This window comes from Pinus tabuliformis, chromosome 2_1, assembly GCF_031772625.1.
Source record: "Pinus tabuliformis cultivar Carrire ecotype Pingquan chromosome 2_1, CPIR1, whole genome shotgun sequence".
Taxonomy (NCBI): Eukaryota; Viridiplantae; Streptophyta; class Pinopsida; order Pinales; family Pinaceae; genus Pinus; species Pinus tabuliformis.
Genome location: NC_142299.1, coordinates 456,245,797 through 456,266,397, shown reverse-complemented (window position 1 = coordinate 456,266,397; position 20,601 = coordinate 456,245,797).

The following is a 20,601-nucleotide window of genomic DNA, read 5'->3' as shown; positions in this document are numbered from 1 at the left end:
GCATCAAGAACTACTCAAGCGTTGAGGACAACGCTTTTTGAAGGAGAGGGGCATGTTAGGCCCCTATACTACTAGTGCAACCCCTTATTGTTATTAGTACAACCCACTTATTATATTGATGTACCCATGTAGTGCCCATATTGTTACTATTGTGCCACATAGAAGCCCACTATTGTTATTGTTGTGCCCTACAATATTATTGTTATGTAGGCTTTGATTGTATTGGGACCACTTAGACTCCTATATATAGAAAGGAGGTATTTTCATTTGTATCATCCAAGAATTGTTCATTTATGTAATGTAAAGGAGGTTGCCCCCTCGAAGAGGCTGAATTCTTAGGCGTTGATCTTTCTTTTCTATCTTTTCTTGAGCTGGTTTCATAACATATGGAGGCAGAATAAAAAAGAGACGACTTCAGAATTCCAGGGTTAGTGCCTCCACCAAACCCTTGGGTCATTTCACCTTGAAATGAACCTAAGGCAGGGAGAAGAGATCCGTATAGGCTCTTGGGAGATATGACTAAGTGTCTGGACCTGTCCCTTGGCTTATTTCATGTAGAAATAGGACTAGGGGTGTAGAAAAATAAAAGATTCGAGATATAGAGAGCTCCGACCTTTAGGCTTGTGGTTGGTCATTTCACGTACAAACATTATCAATGACATAGAGTCGTTAACAAAAGATATTTGGCCCCCAAAGTGCTCAAAAGGGATTAGCACCTAGGGCCTAAGCCAATGGTCACGGAGATCCGATCTTATGGTAGATAATAGGTAAGGAGCTGGTAAAAGGGTTCTAAAGGCCAATTCGATAGATTTGGCAGAGTTTCATTTAAAAAACAAAAAAGGCCCATCTAGATAAATTTTGCAGTGTTTTGTATTGAAATTAAAAAGGGTTGTGAATGTTGTCTGGCTACAACAAAGTGTTGTGCATGGGTGAATGAGTTAGCAACATGACTTTTTGGTGGAAGTAGCATGAAGGTATTATGGCTTTGGCATGAATAGTCGGTAACTTGTTTTTTATGAGACTACCTATTTAGGTAGCAAATTGGGCAGAAAAATAGGTAAGTAGCAAAGAAAAAGGACTTAAACTCAAAATGGAGGAATTGTCAGGTTTGGCAGTTAAACTAAAATTAACTATAGGTAAGAATATCAGAAGCCCAGTTAAATCTTGTAATAAAGCCAGAATTGAGGAAAGCAATAGTTTAACCAATCTAATGAGCCCTGAGTTGTAGATCAAAGTTTGAGAACTTGAAGAGAGGAATTCAAAGACTAATAGAGAAGGACAAAGGAAAGTTAAAGAAATTAATGCAACAAGATTTAAAGAGCATGATAAAAAAAATCCAATTCAAAAAATATCAATGCAGAATTCATTAAAGCAGATCTTGAGCATCAGAGAGATGTATGAGAGGTGAGTAGCAATATGTGGCTATTGGTAGGTTGCGAGTGAAAGTTTCTAGGGTGTGCAACATAGTACTGTTGTTGAGTTAGAGAGAGCAATAGGGTGTTGCAGGAATTGGGGCTTCATAAGCGAGAGTATAAGAGAGTTGTTGGAGTTGGGTGGTCAATGCATCACTGTGTGTAGAAGATTTGTTAGAGAATTTAAATGCTATTGGGGTGTTTCATGAGAGAGAAACAAATTGTGAGAGATTGGCAGAGCTATTGGTTCAACATAATGGTGAGTAAATCTTGGTGATCTTATTGGTGGTTATATCAGAAACCAGAGATTGCTGAAGATGTGTATGGTGGCCTTAGTGAGTAGTTGCAGCAGTAGAATTTGTTTTTTTATGAGGTAAGAGGTCTATTGGTTATAGTGTGAAAATGTAAGAAATATGGATCAACACTACTGGCAAGTGGTACCTTGTATACTAGGGGTATAAACTCCATCTAATGGGTGCTGGTAAATAATTGGGGGCAAGAGTCCCTTTCAGCAGAGACTCATAAACGTGAAGGCACAAGTTTCCCTTCCATTGAGTACTAGTAAATGAGCAGGGGAAACATTCCCTTTCAATGGTAGCTAATAAATGAGTAGGGATTGAAGTTCCTTTCAATAATAGTTGATAAACCTACAAGTGGTAGCTTTTGCGGCCATAATGTAATCAAGTTGATGCTTGTAATGAAAGGAAGATTGGTGTCTTATGCATATGTTGCTCATGTGCTAGATGTCTATGATTATGCATGATTGAGTTGTGTTTTTGATCCATGAATAATTTTTAAAGAGATTAAACTGCATAATTTGTGAAGAATTGTATAATTTGACCCCACTACTGATTTTCCCCCCCTGAGTAGTGTCCCGGTTTCCATTGTTTCTAAAAATTGGTATCAGACCCGATGTCCTTTAGGGTTAGTTTAATAGTTGGAAGGAAGATTAGGGATCATGAAGAACCACGACTAGATGACCTAAGATGGAGTTCCATCTTTGAATGACTCAAATTATACAACCCAAAAGGTAAGGATGAGAATCTACTTGCAAGCTCTCGATTTGTATGTATGGATATGTGTGGAGTATGGAGTAATAAATGAAAAAAATGAAAAATTAGTGAGGAAGGAAATCATGAGAGGGTTGTCTAAGGCAGACATTGAGAAGGTAATTTTTTTTATGACTGTCAAGGAGATACAGGACAAATTGCAGTCCATATATGAAGTAGACATGCAAGTTGCATGTCATGTTAAGAGGGTTTCCCTAGAGGATGGTGCAGTCAATAACTCAACCAAAGGATCAAATAGCATTGAAAATCATGAATCAGATGATGATTCTTTTATATCAATAGGCCAAGTTGATGATCAACACCCAAAGGAGATCCAATATACTGATAATTTGTTGGCTTGTTGTTATTGTAAAACAATAGAGCATTTATTTTCAAATTGCTCAACTGCAAGCACTAGTAAAAGTGAGAGTTTTTCATGAAATTATAGTGGAGAAAGGACTACCTTAGTATAAATAGTATATCTAGAAGAAAATGGGTCCGCCTCTAGTGAAAAAGAAGAATCCTTGAAGTCATTAAGGGAACAAACTCTTGGACATGCAAAGAGTGAAATAGACACTCGTTATGAATCTAGCTAGTCCTCTAATGACTTGGAAGATCTAGATGAAAAGATCTATTTGAGGAAGGATATCATATCAATCCTTGAGGAGATTAAGAAATTCAGAGCTATATTAAATTTAGAACAATATAACAGAGCATTAAAAGAGCAAGTGTTGAATCGTTAGGAGAATTTAAGGAATTTTGAAACCTTTAAAGAGACTCAAATCATCCATTCTTCCTCTCGAGCTGAGATAATCTTGGAAGATGATAGTGACAAAGAAACATCATTAAATAGGCCCACCGACTTTGTCAAAAATAGATCCAACAACATAAAAACAATGAAGGTATCAACCATGAAAAGAGTGCAGCATCAAGGGGACCAAAATACCTCCAAGTGTCAAAATAAATGTATGCAACACCTCATTTATTTTTATTGCAGCAACGTAGGGCATTTTTCCTCCAAGTGTCCCAAGAGGAAACAGAAGGTGCAACAACAAAATATTCATGTGTAGGTTCAACCAAAACTACGAATTCCTCATAAGAGAAATTCGAATATCCAGGCATAGTTATCCTTTTCCCCACAAAGGAAATATTTTCAGTGGCCCAATAACAAGAAAAGAGCGAATTACATTCTAGGAAACTGGATACGCAAAGGCTTTGGTAAGAAGAATATTTTTTTTCCCTTATTGAATAATGTTGAATGGTATAGGTGTAAGAAATTTGGGCACAAAGTAACGACAAGGAATTTTGAAAATAAAGTTGCTTGGATCAGATCAGAGGCAACTAAGTTTTTCAACTTAAGAAGAAGCAATTGATAGGTTGAAGAGATCAGATGACAGAAGGATATTGTTGACAGGGGGATGTTGGAATCTTTTCCATTGATGTCAAAGGGGGAGAGATCTATAGTAATAAAAAACAAGATAAAATATGGGGAGATATATAATGATCAAACCAAGGATAAAAGGAGAAATAATGATGATCAAGCATAATAACAATACCAACAATATTATTACAACAATAGAAATCTTAGGGGGAGCAACACTGAAAGAAGAAAATCTATGTTGACATGTTTTTACAAGAGAAAAATGTGTTTTGTTTGATTCTGGTGTTGCCATCAATTCCAAAGGGGGGGAATTTTGGAAATAAGTTGTCATTGATGTCAAAAGGTGTCAGGCAGAGGCACAAGTGTCAAACAAATATCTCAAGGAGTAGGCACACAAGAAGGGTAAATGATCATACTCAGTGTAGTGGATCTAAAGCCAGTTATAGAGTAGAATATCATCTCATGAGTAGATGGAACCCACACAGATTGATACAACTCTGAAAGAGATTTTCAATGATATGTGAAAGTTAAAAAATGGATTCCTAGATTGAAAGTTAGAGCTATTCAAAGTCCTTGGACCCCAAGTCAAAGTTAGTAGAGTTATAAGGTGGTTGGATGAGCTTTGGCGTGTAGTCAAAGTTATCTCAAGTGCCAAGTCTATTGGCGGAGCCTCTATGCGAAGCTTTGGGATAAAATGGAGTGAAAACATAGTAGCGGAAAGTTTTTTCATAAGGCAGGTAGAGCCCACCATGTGGTAATACCCTGATGATATGTTAATGGTGCACATTTCATAAAACTTAGGTAGATGTAGAAAAAAACGTGCATGTCTTAGCGACTGGGCACACACGGAAGCCATAATAGCAACAAAGATCCTTCCCATTGGTCAATTGGAAAGCCCATAGTATGGGTTGGCTCGATGGAGGCAGCCCAAAATGTGCATGCCAGAGCATTGCAAAGGGTGCCAAAGAAAAAAACTGAGCAGTGGACGTCGGGACATGGAAGTAGTGAGAAACGTACAATAGGAAAGAAGCAGAGGCCCACTCCCCCAAATCATCTCGCATAGGGTGAATCTGGAGGTTTAACAAAGTGGCAGTGCAACAAGGTGCTCACCCGGTGGAAATCTATGAAAAAAAATGAAATTGTTGGTAAGCTTGAAAACCAATTAAAAAATAAATATCTTGCAAACTATGCCTCAAAGGACCTTCTCTCTCCTCTCTCGGAATAAGATAGGTGGCACTAGGTGATTGGCCGATCCACAAAAAAAGACGATGTTAGCACAACCAGTAGTACCATGACACATGGCATGCAAATACAACATTTTTGGGCACCTGAATGGCCCATTTCTGGTGGACACATGTCACTAATGAAAATATGACACATGCATGATTGACATCATCATGAATTCATCCCAAAGATTGTAGCCTGGTAGATTAGATTTAGCATACAGAGGAGAAGTGTCGAGAGGAAAGCATCAGGACACATCGACAAGTTGACAAAGTGGCAACCAATCAGAGAGGTGTTAGGAGGACCCCGCAATACAGCTAAGCCTGTAAGGCCCATCTTGGCAACCTTTTGTTTTGAAATTAAAAAGGGCCATGAAGTCCTTTTAGGCTACATCAAAGGGTTGTGCATGGGTGAATGAGTTGGCATCATGATGTTTTGGTTGCAGCAACATAAAAGGCCTTGTGGCTTTGGCATGAACATTTGGCAACTTGGCTTTTATGAGAATGCCTATTTAGCTGGTAGATTTGGCAAAAAAATAGGCAAGAAACTGAGAAAAAGGACTTAAGCTCGAAATGGTGAACTATATATTTTAGTAGTAAATTTGAAATTTAAGCCAAAATTAAATGTTGTTAATTAGTAGAAGCCTAGCTAAATCCTCTAACAAAGCTAGAAATGAAAATAACAGATTAACTCAGCTAATGAGCACAAAATTTCAGATTAGAGATTGAGAACTTGAAGAGAAGAATTAAAGGACTAAATTGAATAAGACAAAGCCAAAATAAATAAATTAACGGAAAAATATTTAAAGAGCATGGTAACAACAATCCAATTCAAAAAATATCAATGCATAATTCTGTTGTAGCTGCTACAACCACCCTCCAAAATTTTGGCCTGCACCCAATTTCAGAGCCTCCCTTGAGAGTTTCACTTGATGACTGCACACCCTCAAGTTCACTTCGTGAGCCTGTGTGAGTCTTTGTATTTGCCTTGCTTGTTCATTTCATTCAATTTTTTTCATGTTGGTGTCTAAGTCATGCTTGCGACCATGTTCTGGTTATGATCAAAGTCTTCACTTCATGTGTACTTTTTGTGTCCGTTATGAAAGCATCTGTCACACTCACACATGAAGTTACATTCACAGTCGCACAAACATCTTCACGATCGATCAACAATCATTCACGAGTGTTGCGCTTGTCACTTGCACCGTTAATCAGTCATGTTGAACATGTGTCTAGATGGTTTGAGTCGTCTCATCATCAAGTCATGTGAGTGTGTGTTTGTACGGTCACCTATGCATCTTTTGATCGTTCACACACTTAGTCATTTTACCAAAGTTCTGATAACCGAAATCCCCTCTGATAGTCGGACCATCACCCCCCTATTGACTCGATCGACTATCACCCAGAACAACGCAGAAGAACCAAACAAGTCTTTCCAAGATGCACTCATCGCAAGCAATCGAATCAGCTTTCACACTGGCCACCCAGAGAGTTAGACCCGACAGTCACCCCTAGACTGACTCCCCTAAAAAATTGCGTAGAGGCTGCTGACCTTCCATGCTCTGTTAACTAAGGAAATTGTGTAGAGGGGCCAAACAGAAACCAAGTTCCCATCCCGGTCTCCCTCAGAAAATTGCGTAGTTTTCCCAATCAGTCCTCCCAATAGTCGACCAGCTGCCCATCAAGGAAATTGTGCAGTTTTCATGAGCAGGAATTCTACTACCCAACAGTCTGCTTAGCTTGGAAATTGCGTAGATATGATTAGCAGGCCTACCTCCCAGCCTCAATGTAGTTTCCCTTGCCAGCAGCTCCTAGCAGAAAATTTCCAGTTCCCTCCTATAATTTCGTAGTTTCTGTTGCCAAGTTCCCAGCAACTAACTGCCTGTTCCCCTTGGGAATTGTGTAGTTACCACTGCTAGTGACCCAATAGCCAACTTCCAGTTCCCTCTGGGTATTATGCAGTTTTGTCTTCCAGGCTCCCTAACCATTTCCTCCAAAAAACTACACAATTTATGCCTATTGATCCTCCATGCAGCCCAACCTATTCCCATAGAAAATTGCACAAATTTTGCGTTCCAACCTCTGCTGCTTGCTCATTCTAGAAAATGCACAAATTCTATCTTCCTTGCCTTCCCGCAGCCCAGACTATCCCTCCCAAAATTTGCATAGTTTTTCCTTCCACCCAAGCTAGACCTCACAGATAGTCACTGTCGACTTGGATTTCCCATCTTCATCACCCAGTGACTCTTTCAAAGTTTTCATCAGCAATGCCTCGAGCCATCATCCCACCTCGCAACCTTGCTACCTCTCCCAGTCACCTGCAACTGAAATGATCAGGTGTCATGGTAGACTAGGAGGTTTTTGGATTTGATGTTGTCTCTTCATGAGTGACCATAGGCACAGGTACACTAACAAACATGGTGTAACAACGAATGGGATGAATGAAGGGAGCACATGCAGAAAGAAAGGTTCACGAACAGATGAACAAATTATGCATGTGAAGAGATGTGCTTGCAAATGGATGATCACACAAAGATATGTTCACGGACGAAAGGACAAGCAAACATGCAAGATATGCTCACATATGGACAAACGGACAAATATGCACCTTTCACAAATAGACGAATCTATCAAGCCTTCCATCATACAAGAAAGGAGCAATGTGCCAAAGCAGCATCAAGCAAACCAACGGTCATCAAAGACTCCATGCACCTTGCCATGCGGAGGTGAAGTTGTGGGACACCACGAAAACATCCATCACCCAACAACATTGTAGCTCGACTTGCACTCCAACAGCAGCATGGATGTACCATCATTGTCATGTTGAGTCATGTCATGAGCCATGTCGCCCACATCTCTACTATGAGCTATGTTGTCAATCAATGTTGTAACGTGGAAGTCCAAGAGACCCACTTATTGCACAAAGAGTCATGTAAAGTTGAAAAGTCATGGAAGTCAAATAGTTATGAGGGTTGTCAAACAACCACAAGGGTCAGTTTCACCCTTGGCTATAAATACCCCTTAATTTGTACATGAAAGGACTTTTCACCTCAGCTCCTCCCACATAGCCAAGAGAGTTTGTAATATTTTCATTGAGGAGTAAGTAGTGGCTCCAACGCCTTGTGCACGAGGTTAGTGATGTATGGTTTTATTGTAGCGGCTACAACCACCCTCCAAATTTTTTTCTTAGCTTCATTTTGGAGCCTCCCTACCAAATTTTCACAGCACCTTGTCTTGCTTCATCAAGTACAAAAACTTCAGTGTTTTTCTTACACAAAGGTAGCCTATCGATCATAGCTTGATACATTCCCCTCACAGGTTGTCCATCCAAACTTGGTCAAGCTATAGGCTGAGTAGCTCCTCCAAGAAATTTCATATTTAAGGAGGAAAACCAGCCTACCCTCTAGAAATTGCGCAATCCTTTCTGGCAGCCTGCTGGACTCCAGAATTGCACAATTCTGCCAATCAACCCTTACAGTGAAAATTGTGCAATTTTTCCCAGCAGGGCCGCTCAACGCAAAATTTGCATAAATATGGGCAACAATCAGCTGCTCTACTCAGAAATTGTGCAAATCTCTTGGATAGCTAGCCTAGCTCTTAGCCAAAAATGCACATTTCCTTCAAGCAGTTGAGCAGCTTCATGCATGAGCAGTTGGGTTGACCAATTCCACCTGGGACCAAGGAAACTTGACTTGCATGCATGGATTTCTTTCTCTGAGAATAGAAAAAGGAAACATGCAAAAGGAATCTGATGATCCAGGGAGCTATTTTTAGTTGCTGGAGGTTACATTCCAAGTTTTTTTTAGAAAATTTCCTCCAAGTGTCGCTTTTTCCTAGATTTGTGGCATGCGCGTCATGAGCTCAAAACTTATGTATTCGACGCGTTAGAGCTCATTCTTTCTAATCGATATTGGAGTTCTAACATCCCACAACACATCCAGGACTCTTCGACACATCCAACTCAACTATTCACGGGTAAGTGGCCTCAACTTGTCTTTTTCAGCATTTCTGTCGCTTTTCGTGTATTCGCCTGTTTGACTAATGTTTGATTGATTTATTTGAATGCTTGCTATTGTTTACATGTATACTAGCTTGTCCTAGCACTGTTTCAGTTTTTATTTCTATTTCACTGTTGTCACATGCATGAAACTGTTTTTCACGAACAGTCATCGATTCAGCGACTCACTTCACCCACATGCATGTTGATATGTTTATTGAATATTTCGTTCCTGTTTGCATGCACTATCAATCACTTCTGCTTCACTTAGTGTCACCATGCATTTACTTTCATTGTTTTTTTAAGTTTCCCGTCGGCGAGTCTGGCCAACCTTGGTCTGGACTCTGCCTTCACTTTGACAACATTGCACAATCTGAGGAAGGAAGATTTTCTCTTCCTCTCTAGAAATGAGCATTTCTGCCTAGCACTGTCCTCCAGGACGTTTTTTCCCATTTCTGAGGGATAGTGGCTGATGGCACAGAAAATTGCACAATTCTATCCCTGAGCCACGGGGGCTTCACTGAAGGAACCTCTAACATATCACATGCATTCGTGGCATATTAAAGAATACCCTTAATCTGACTACATATTGGAAAATGCCTCTAAAAATCACATTATTGAACCCCCTACTAATACAAACACAATACACCTTCCAAATTTAAATAACCCTCCTTTCACTAGATATTGTAGGTATCCATTTTTTTCATTAACAGTTTTTATACCCCTTTATATTTTTTCATTAACTTTGGCCTCCATTTTTTATACCTGCCAATATTAAAACCCTCTACCCCCTATATATCCCCCAATATATTATGTCATCCTCAATAAATATCCCCCAATATGAACCCACGTGGTATGGTATTTCTCCCTTAGCGAAGCCCCCCTACCCTGAGCCTGCAGTTACTCCCAACTGGAATTTCACATTGCGCAATCCCAGTAGCCTGCAACTAGTTTGGATTGGGAATTGCACAAATCCAACAACTAGTCTTTCCTCCTAGACAACATAGACTACCTTTTCCACAATTCTGGTAGCCAGTCACCTAGCCTCCCAAAAGAAATTGTGGAATCTTGCCTGTGAATTCCCCAAGTATTTTTTGTGTCATTACCTGAATTTGCTTTGGTTTTCTGTGATAGATTTCTTTCCATGCATGTTTCTTATCTCCACATCCTTTAGGTGTTCATATTCCTCTTAGCAATATAGGATCAATGGCTTCCAAGAGAGTGGGATCATAGGACATTGATGGAAATGTAGTTGGAGGAGTAGTTGAGTGAGTGTCCTCTAGTCTACTGATTTATGAGGATACAAAGTTGTTTCTAGAAAAGGACATCAAATTGAGGTGGCAAGATGTCAATGAAGACCTTGAAGACAATCAGGTGTATGTGAACATTCACAAGTCTGGCTTGTACTAGATTGCATATAGATACCCCGTGTTCCCATTTGCGGACATGATACACTATATCGTCTCTCACACTGATCCTAAGATGATGACCTTGAGAAGTGTCAGTGGGATTAAGATTCCTTATGGGAATGAGATTATGTATGAGATGTGTCATGTTGGCTCATCAGCTAAAGGAACAAGTAACAAAGGCTTGGCAGTCACCTGAAGCTATTCATGCAGAGATTTACATATCTTCCTACATCTTAGATGCAGTTTATGCCCTACAGGAGTTCCTGGGCTTGGAGTGGGCATGGTCACCAAAAGAGACTGCTGTGAACACATATTTCAAGTTTTTGACTAAATGAAGTTTCAGAGGATTAATCACATGGTTGTCCGATCATTTTGTCACCATAGTGTACAAGATGATATTCGAACAGGATCCACCATGCACGTCGAAGGAAGCAATGGAGGTATTGATAGGCATTGTTGATTGGTATTCCTCAACGTATCGCACCTTCATCCAAATGTTTAGCATGGAGAAGCATATGCATGTTCTACCAAAGTTTTCATTAGATGTACTTGTCATGCAGGAAGTATCATATCACATCTCGACAGGATTGACAACTAGACTATGCTAGAAGAAGAAGGCACCTTGGCTCACTCTTCCATTACGGATTGGGTTATATGAGACCCTGAGTATCAAGAAAGTGGATGTTGAACAAGAACTAATGAAGAAGTACCCATTCAACCTCCAAAGCTAAAATCCATATGGCCCACATTTCATTGTGAAAGATCATTGTAGGAGAGTCAGTTCAACTGGAACCATGGGGCACGTCATTAGGCCAAGGAGGACCCGTGGAAATATTGCTACAGTTTCTCTAGACCCAATGAACTGGTCAGCTTCACTGTGGAGTGCTTAGTGAAGCAACATGAAGAAACATTATGGAGAGCACCAACAACAGTAGTAGTAGCAGTGGCAGCACACACAAGCATACCAATGCGCGACAAAGGTAAGAGGAATATTTTCGATCGCATGGAGGAGGAGAAAAGATACAAATTTCTAGCAGATCCATTGGTAGAGAAAGAATATATGGCTATAGAGGAAAAGAAGCACAAACGCGACATGTGAATCGTGTAAAGGTAGAGGGATAAGAGAAGGATGGAAGAAGTAGAGGAGGAGTTGCATGAGCTGAGGGAGAAAATCTGAAAAGAACAAGAGCGACGCAAACAAGAGAGAAAAGCGCAGCAGTTGTAGATACAACAAGGCGGCGCAACATGTGCAAATAGATGTGTTGGGTAGCGGAGGTCCCGCATAACAATGTTGGGTCTGATAGCCTAGAAATTAGGATAAAAATATTGTAAACCTTCGAAATATGTGAAGCGCGAAATGTAAGAGATCGATTCAAAGGGTTATCCGCCCGAAAAATAATATAAAATAATAGGAAGTAAGTCGGTCCATGAACCATAGATAGGTATAAATAGAGCATGACTCTATGAGGGAAAATCAATTCTTTTGGGCATAATGTTGGAGCCAAAGTGTAATTGGTGGTTGGAAGCAATCTGAAAGCATCTGTTAGTCTGAGTCGAGGGTTTTGGGTAGAGGATAGAGGCTCTACAGCTGTTTGTGCAGAGGTCTTAAGCAGTCCGCAGCTGTGTGCGCGGACCCCTGTAGCTGAGTGTACAGGGTGGATCTGGATGTACTGGTGTTGAGTGGAAACAAAGATAAGTTCATTCTGAAAATTATTTGTAATCTCTGACTTGTCGCAAATCTGGTGTTGTATATAATAAGGATATTTTGTCTATGCATATTGATTATTGAATACTTGTGAACCAGGTTTAATCTTAATATGCGAACTTAATGAAAGTGATAAATTTTTGCTTAAAGACCACATTAAAAGTAGATCTGAGTTGCAATACTGCATCCACTAGATTAGATCTATAGATTGCGCGGGGTACTCAGGATCCGCGCGAACATAGCATATTGCGAAGCTGTAGAACAGAGCGTGAACCCCCCAAACCGCATCCAGACATCCCAAGGGTGCGGAAACCTAGTTCCAGCACCCTCCCTTGCTACCTCAGGTGAGACCTCAGTCCACCCTTCACGGGTTGTTGCCAAAAGGGCTAGTAATTGCAAGATTTGCTTGGCTAAATAACTCTTCTGAACCTGGGTCAAGCCCATATAAGCCAACAAATGGTTCCGTTGTCGGGGCTGGGATCTACCTAAGGGGTGTTTGATGGTGGAACAAGTTAAGGATCGAAGGGATCAGAAACTATAGGGGTTCAAAGTATAGAATCGCGTAAAACCCGAGGTTGAGAATGACGAGTGCAATCCAGCTGCTAGTGTTCAAAGGAGTAGGAAGCGAAGATCCAGAACAATTTTGTTTTTTGGTAATGTCGGTATAGGATGCACACAGAATTAAGAATGATAATATCAGAAAGGCCACTCTACTAAGCGCACTGCAGGACCGAGCGCTGACATGGTATATAAAGTACTCAAGCGATCACCCAACCGTGGGGATAGTAGAAATCTAGACCGAACTGAAGAAATAATTTAGCCAGCCAAAGTCAGAGACACAATTGATCATAATATTCAAGGAGATCGTGATGATGCCTGGTGAAACCCCGTGGGACCTAGATCAAAGATTGAAAAGTACCATCCGCGAAGTGAACATGACACTATTAGATGCGCAGCACTGCGCTTGGTTTGTGGTGTCATTGACACCACATCTGAGGGCGGCATTGTCACAACAAAAGATATCAACCCAGGCTAAAGCATTGGAGACAGTGATGAGTTTGCATGAGATGCCGTTACAAGACGCGGGGTTGGGAGTTCAGCAGATCCAAGTGTAGATACAAAACTTGTGTTTGGAAATGAAGAAATTAAAACAAGACCAAGCACCCCAACCAGCGATGCGAGACAAAGTATGGTGTATAAAGTGCAAAGGTCAGGGACATGATAAAGATCACTACCCGGTCGTGGCGAGTTATGTGGCAACGGGGGGGCCAACACCATTAAAACCAGAGGCGCAGGAAGGGCTAAGCGCGACAACACCACTCTAGTGCACAATCTGTCAGGTGGGAGGAAAAAACAACACTAATAGTTGTCATCTATTACCAAAATACAACCAAACCCCCTAGCAGCTATTCTGTAACTTTTGCAAGTCGATAGGCCACAAAGAAAGGGACTGTCATAGCTACCAATTGTTAATGGGATAGTCACCTACCTACATAATGCAGACTGAGGTGCAAGGTTAGGATCCAACCATAGCAATCGTGCGCGGTGGGTTCTAGGGCCGTGGACGAGGACAGGGCAGAATGGGGCTAGGAAGGGGTTGCGGGTAGCTAATCTGCTACAACTGCGGAGGACCATGACACTACGCTCGGGATTGTACCAACCCAACTAGAATTTCATGTATTTATTGTGAGCAATTCGATCATAAGCTAATAGAATTCCCTAGACTGATAGTGCAAATTCGTAAAAGAAAAGCTGCACAACCAACAACAACCTAGAACATGCAGATGATGAGGTCTAAACCCTGCGAGGAGGATCCCAAGGTCAGCATGGTGCTGAGGAGTGGCACAACCATAGGAGCGGATGGATAGAACTTAGGGGGCAATAAGAAGACATATTGGGAAGCTCGAGAGAGCTTCGCGGAGGTCTCTACCCCAGGTAATAGGGATCAGCCCAAGTCGGACAAGGATCCCTCGACGATAACTACCTTTTTAGAGACATGCATAAAGTTGCTTCACGACAATAGGGCGGTTAAGGGCTTATAGGAGTTGATAAATAGATGCGTAGGATGGAGTGAAACTTGCGTCATTCGAAAGTTGGGAAGACATGCCTCATGGACCGGAAGGGAAATGTAGTTAACAACGCAGATCAACAATTATGAGATGGAGCAGGTCATTTTAGATCTGGGCTCAGATGCCAACATATTGCCAATACAGACGTGGGAGCACATGGGTAAGTGTACACTACAATGGTTCCCTATCCAATTACGGATGGCAAATAAACAGAAGGTGCTCCCATGGGAAGCCTACAAAGGGTCACGGTAGACCTTGACCGTAAGTACCCACATGGAATTTGAAGTTATTGAGCTCATGGATGAAAATATGCCCTATCTAGCATTGTTAGGAATAGATTGGGCCACCGACATGAACGAAGTGATTAATATAAAGAAGAGGACAATGATATTTGAAACTAAGGTGCTCCATGTTGTCATTCCGCTAGATTCGGCTGAAGGACTGCACTACATCGAACCGGTGCAAGACAGAGAACGTGATGACAACGTAGATTGTAGTTACAGAATGTCAGCCCAAAAGCGAGGATGGGTCAAGACATTGGCAGATAAAATAATATCACGGGGTGATGTAGAATCCTACACTTCTGATTTAGATGAGGAAGTGTAACCATGCTACACCGCAACATGGTGACAAAATTGCTATATTGCGTAAGGGCCCAGGATCACGAATTGCCGAAGTATGATGGGTTGAAGATGGTAGATTAATCCCTGAAAAAATTTGAAATCGTAGTACTAGAGCACCAACGGTTTGATGCGATGAGATGGGCACTGCGTGCGACACCTACGCGATGGTGGGGCACACATGAAGGAAACTTCAAAGATTGGCGCGCTTGTAGGCGCATGATGAAGATCAGATTTGGGAAGCCCGAACTATGAATAGTGGAGAAATATGATGGACATGATGATCCGTGCATGCACCTAACCAGGTGGAGCAAAGCATACAGAGAGGAACCTTAGCCGAAATGGGTACACTTATTCTATCACACCTGGGACGTCATTCCTAGAAACTGGTACACGGAAGTAGAGCTCCGGCATGACACAAGCGAGTGGGATATCTTACACGTAGGGTTTTTGTCGACATTCCTGTTCAAAGATAAATGGATGGATCCCATGGACGAAGCATTACAGCTAGTAAAGTTCGCCATATTCAAGACACCATTAGAGCCAGAGGAAACTGTGTAGCCTGATTGGTCGTGGCAGCTGAGACAGACTCTCGAATATTATATTGTCGAGGTAGAAGATGATGAGGATGATCCGCGAAACATCAATATTTTGGAATCAGAGGGGAGCCAGGAGGTGCAAAGATTTGAAATCGAAGATCCTGATATCACGACGCAATTGAAAATGAAACAAGTTAACATTGGAACCGAAGAAGAGCCGAAGTATGCAACACTTGGGGACTACTGCGATGATGCCACAGCGACGAAGGTCATCGAATTGCTTCAGGAATACCGAGATTTGTTCCCAACGAAGATCACAGAGCTAAAAGGGATCATAGGAGACTTAGGAATGATGAAGACAACATTAAAGCTAGATGTGAAACCAGTGAAACAGTGACCCTATCGATTGAATCCAAAATATAAAGCAAAGGTCTGCGAACAATTGGACAAGATGCTGGCAGCAAGGATCATTGAACTAGTTGAGGAGTTCGGCTCGGTAGACCAATGGTTGCGTAAGAGAAGAAACAGAGGGGAGATATTTGCATCTACGTGGATCTCAGGAAGCTCAATGATGCCTACATCAACGATCCATTCCCAACACCATTTACAGATGAGGTGCTAGAAAATTTGGGGGGCCAAGAAGCCTACTCTTTTATGGATGGGTTCTCAGGATACCACCAGATTAAGATCGCACCTAAGGACAGGACAATGTTTGCTATTGAATGGGGTTGCTTTCAGTACAAAGTGATGCCCTTCGGACTGAAGAATGTGCCGGCAATTTTTTCATGAATAGTAGTCACAACCCTCAAAGAATTTATCCACCAGTTCTTGGAAGTCTACCTTGATGACTGGACCATGTTTTTACTGGTTAACAAGCACGTAGTAAGCTTACAGTTGATGTTGGATACTTGTCGTCGACATCAAATTGCGCTAAACTTGAAGAAGTGTACTTTCCTGGTCCCATTCGGGAACCTACTAGGCCACGTGGTATGTAAGCAAGGCTTCATGGTGGATCCGACAAAGATTGCCGTCATACTCAATCTGCAAGCACTGTGAAGTGTCAAGCAATTACATGCCACACTAGGAAACATGGGCTACTATCGAAAGTTCATCAAAAGCTATGCTCAGATCATGGCTCTGATGGAATAGTTGCTGAAGAAGGATGCTACTTATTGTTGGAATGAGGAATGTAACAAAAGTCTAGAGATGCTTAAGGAAAAGATGGCATCAGCCCCTATATTGGTCTTTCTGAAATGGGACGTCGAATTTCATGTGCACATCGACGTGTCATGTATCGCATTAGGGGCAGCACTTACATAACCAGGAGCGGAGGGAATTGACCACCCGATTGTGTTCGCAAGTCATCGATGGTCAAAAGCTAAGAAGAATTACTCCACTAATGAGTGCGAGGGATTAGCAATGGTATATGCGCTTCAAAATTTTGCCACTATCTGCTTGGAGGTCACTTTAAGATGTATACTGATCACTTGGCGTTAAAATACCTAGTGAATAAGCCTGTGTTGGGGGGCGTATCTGTAGATGGTTGCTGTTATTCCAGGAGTATGACTTTGAGGTTGTCATCAAGGTGTGCACTTTCAAGGAGAATGATTTAGTATTGCCATACGACAGTGAATTTGAAAAATTCCCTAGAAAACTCTGAATGCATTGGTTGAGACCCTATGTCATCAAAGAAGTTACCGATGGGGGTGCGGTTCAGCTTGCCAAACTCAATGCAGACCCCTTCTCGGGACGAGTGAATGGCAGTCACCTAAAGCTCTATACGGGCGGGTTTACTACCTAACTAATCATTCGAGGGATAGTCTCATTGCTCTAGCTAGTTGAAAGAGAACACGGGATGGTAAAGTAATCTGGGAGAAAGAGGTGCGAGTTCCTAGACACGTGTCAATCCGGCTCATCATCAAGATTGCAGTTGCGCAGTCAGAAGCACACTATTGCGTTAAACTGAGAAGAAGTGACCTTTCATGTCACTATTCACGACAAGATGCTTGCATTATGGTGAGAGGGAGTGGGTGGCAGGAAATTAAGAGGAAGAGTACGAGCTAGACATGGCACGAGCTACCACAGAATCTCCACGGGGATGCTGGAACAAGGGGGAATTAGGGAATTTGAAATTTGAATCGCTTATAAATCACTGAGGGACATCGACCGGGTGATCTATACTTCCACCAAGCGTATGCTAATTATTGATATGGAGTTGGTTACTATCTCTGCATAAGGAATAAGCCCCGAGGGTGGTGATATGGTTGATGGAGCAACAGGACTACTTAAGGAGGATGGTGTTACCAGCCATGGGTGTTCCATAGCCAGCTGCCTTGATAGTAGGGGATGTACCGGAAAAAGGGAGACAGTCGTCGCCCTACCCATGGGCATGTCGGCGAACCACAACAATTCAGCAAGAGAAGGGAAAAACGGAGACCACGGGTGAAACAAAGTTACTAAGGCGTCTCTGAAAGACCTTAAGATGTGGGATCTCACGGATAACAGCAACAATCTTGCAAAATTGCAACACAAGCTGCAGCAGACAAGACGAAGAGTGGATACGGAGGTTGGTAGTGGCTGCAGGGGTACAAGGAGGTTCCATATGCGACTCCCCCACTCAAGCTAAAGTCCAATGAGGGGGTGTTCTGTGTTAACCGAGTAGAGAAGAATGAGCAACATCGGTCGCAAGAAGTGGAAAAAAACACTAAAGTAGGAGACAGATGAAGTATTCTAGGACACAATGAAGAAGCAGTTAGATGACGAGCATCACTCAGAGGGAGGTGAATCGTGAAGCCATGGAAGCATGTCTCACCACACCAACGAGTGACTCAGGATGAGTCACGATAATTTTGTTGGGAAACTGTTGGGTAGTGGAGGTCTCGTGTAACAATGTTCCATCTAATAGCCTAGAAATTAGGATAAAAATATTGTAAACCTCCGAAATATGTAGAGTGCGAAATGTAAGAGACTGAGTCAAAGGGTTGTTGTTATAGACATTTTTGTGCCTTACAGCATGAAGCATGAAATGTCCATAATCTAAGGGATCCAAAGTCCCTAAACATGTTGTTCCTACCCCTAGAGGAATAAGGTCAGCAAACCACAACACTGAATAAAGGTTCTCCATCTGAAAACACTCAAAAACAAGGCAATTCTGGATCATGTCAACTGCTCCATTGAGCATCTGCGCTGAATGTCAACTGCTCCACTGTCTACCTACGTTGAATGTCAACTGCGAAGAAGGCTAACTGCGCTGGGCAAGTTTGGACATGTGGCACAGTCATTCCTCAAGGTGTCAATGCCCAGGAAGCTTCCAAAATGACACTTGGATCAGGGAATTCGACTGGTGATGAGTAAGAGGTTCTAGATCTCCAAGTGGAAGCAAGAACCTCCAAGCGGACTCAAGAACTGAAGAAGAACTGAAGTGGGAGAGGAAAGTAGTCAGCTTCATGCCAGCCTCAAGCTGACTCATCCTTTCTCCAAAACTCCTATATATAGATCTCTCTCATGAGGTCTAGGGAGGCTGGAATCTTGTGAATGTAAAGAATTGTTGTTGGTTTGAGTTTAGAACTATTGGGTGATTTGCTTTGAAGGAGGTGAAGAGGAGATTTCTTTCTGCTGGGAAGGTGATGCTGGATTGGGCCTCTTATGGTTGTATCACTTCCTGAACTTTACTTCTTCCATTAATAAAGCATTTGAGGTTCTTCTATATGCATGTGTCTCAATGATGTATTGTTATACTTGTGTATTTGATTTATTCTAATCCTTGAATCAATTATGAATGTATGCTTCTTGTAGTTTCCCTCTCTTGCCATTTTGCAGGATCTTGGTGTAGCTGGGCCAGTGAAAGAGCAAGGAGCTGGGAGCAAGCAGCAAGGAGAGAAGATTGGATCAACCATTAGCGAAAGACATCGGTTAGTGGATCTCTTTCTCCCCTATTTTACTTTCATAAAGAAGAAATCTTAGATAGCTTTGCTTTGATTGTTGCTGAGGTACTATCACCCTTAGAGTGGGATAGGGTCATTCCGTATTGGATACTTTTCCCAACAACAAATTGGCGACTCCACTGGGGAACGTATCTTGTTGGTTGTTTGTGTTTTTGCTATTCATTTCCTAAACACAGGGAGTACCGAATCGAACTGCATTTGGATCTTTCAAGTGCAAAGTAGAGGACAACTACTCTGGCTCAGTTTCTGGGCATGTTTATGATTTGAAGAGCTGATCCACAAGGACTCTGAACAACTCTTAGTGAGAGATTTTCATCCTCCTTTTCATCCTTTAGTGTGTACTTGACTAGTAGCTTTGATTTGGCCAAAAACTGTTGCTTTTTGAGCAATCTGTGACCTAGAACCTGAGAAAAAGGAGAGTTTCTCTCTTCATTGTAGGCACTGTGAAGGCAGTCTGCATTTCATCGCAGATCCCGAAGGGGCTACCTGCGCTGAATGTCAAACTGACAGTGTTCTACCTGCGCTGAACCAGTGTGGCCTTGTGCAACTGGGGTTCTCTGCTTTCTGTTGCCCTGTTTTCATCCCTGTTTTTGCAGCCTGTTATCAGTCAATGTACCTATCTGAAACCACCTTTCTTTGCCACTGTTCCGCCTCGGTTGTATAAAGAAACTGGATTTGTTCTTTGTGTATTTCTTACATCATTTGCAGTTTCCCATAACGAAAGTGAAGTAGTCTTGCTGTGGCCTCTTAGATCTAGACCTGTGATAAGTGTCGTTCTGATCTTAAGAGTTAGTTGTTTGCTGTTCATAGCTGATTGAGCTTTTTCTTTCGTTATATGGTTTGAATTTATGTATTTCTAGTGTTGAAACAAGTAAATCTTAAGGTGTCTTTTGATTTTGGACAAAAGCTTGTTTGCTTTCACTTGAAATTGAATTCAAAGTTATACAACAGCTTTCTTTTTGTAGTACATCAACATTAAGAAAGAGAAAAGAAATACCTGCATTGTGCATTTTGCATTTGATAAGTTTGCATGTTGGATTTAGGGAAAGTGCATTAGTGTGTGCTCTATGATCTGTGTGAAAAGATGATGTCTTTCTTTTCCCTCAGTAGTTAAGATTTTCATAAGTTGAAAAGATTGAAAAAGCTTGCTTCTCATCTTTAGACTGCATTTAGGAATTTGTATCATACATCTCATGGTGAACCTTGAAAGGCAAACTTTGAAAATATCAACTTAAAATATATTGAATGAACCT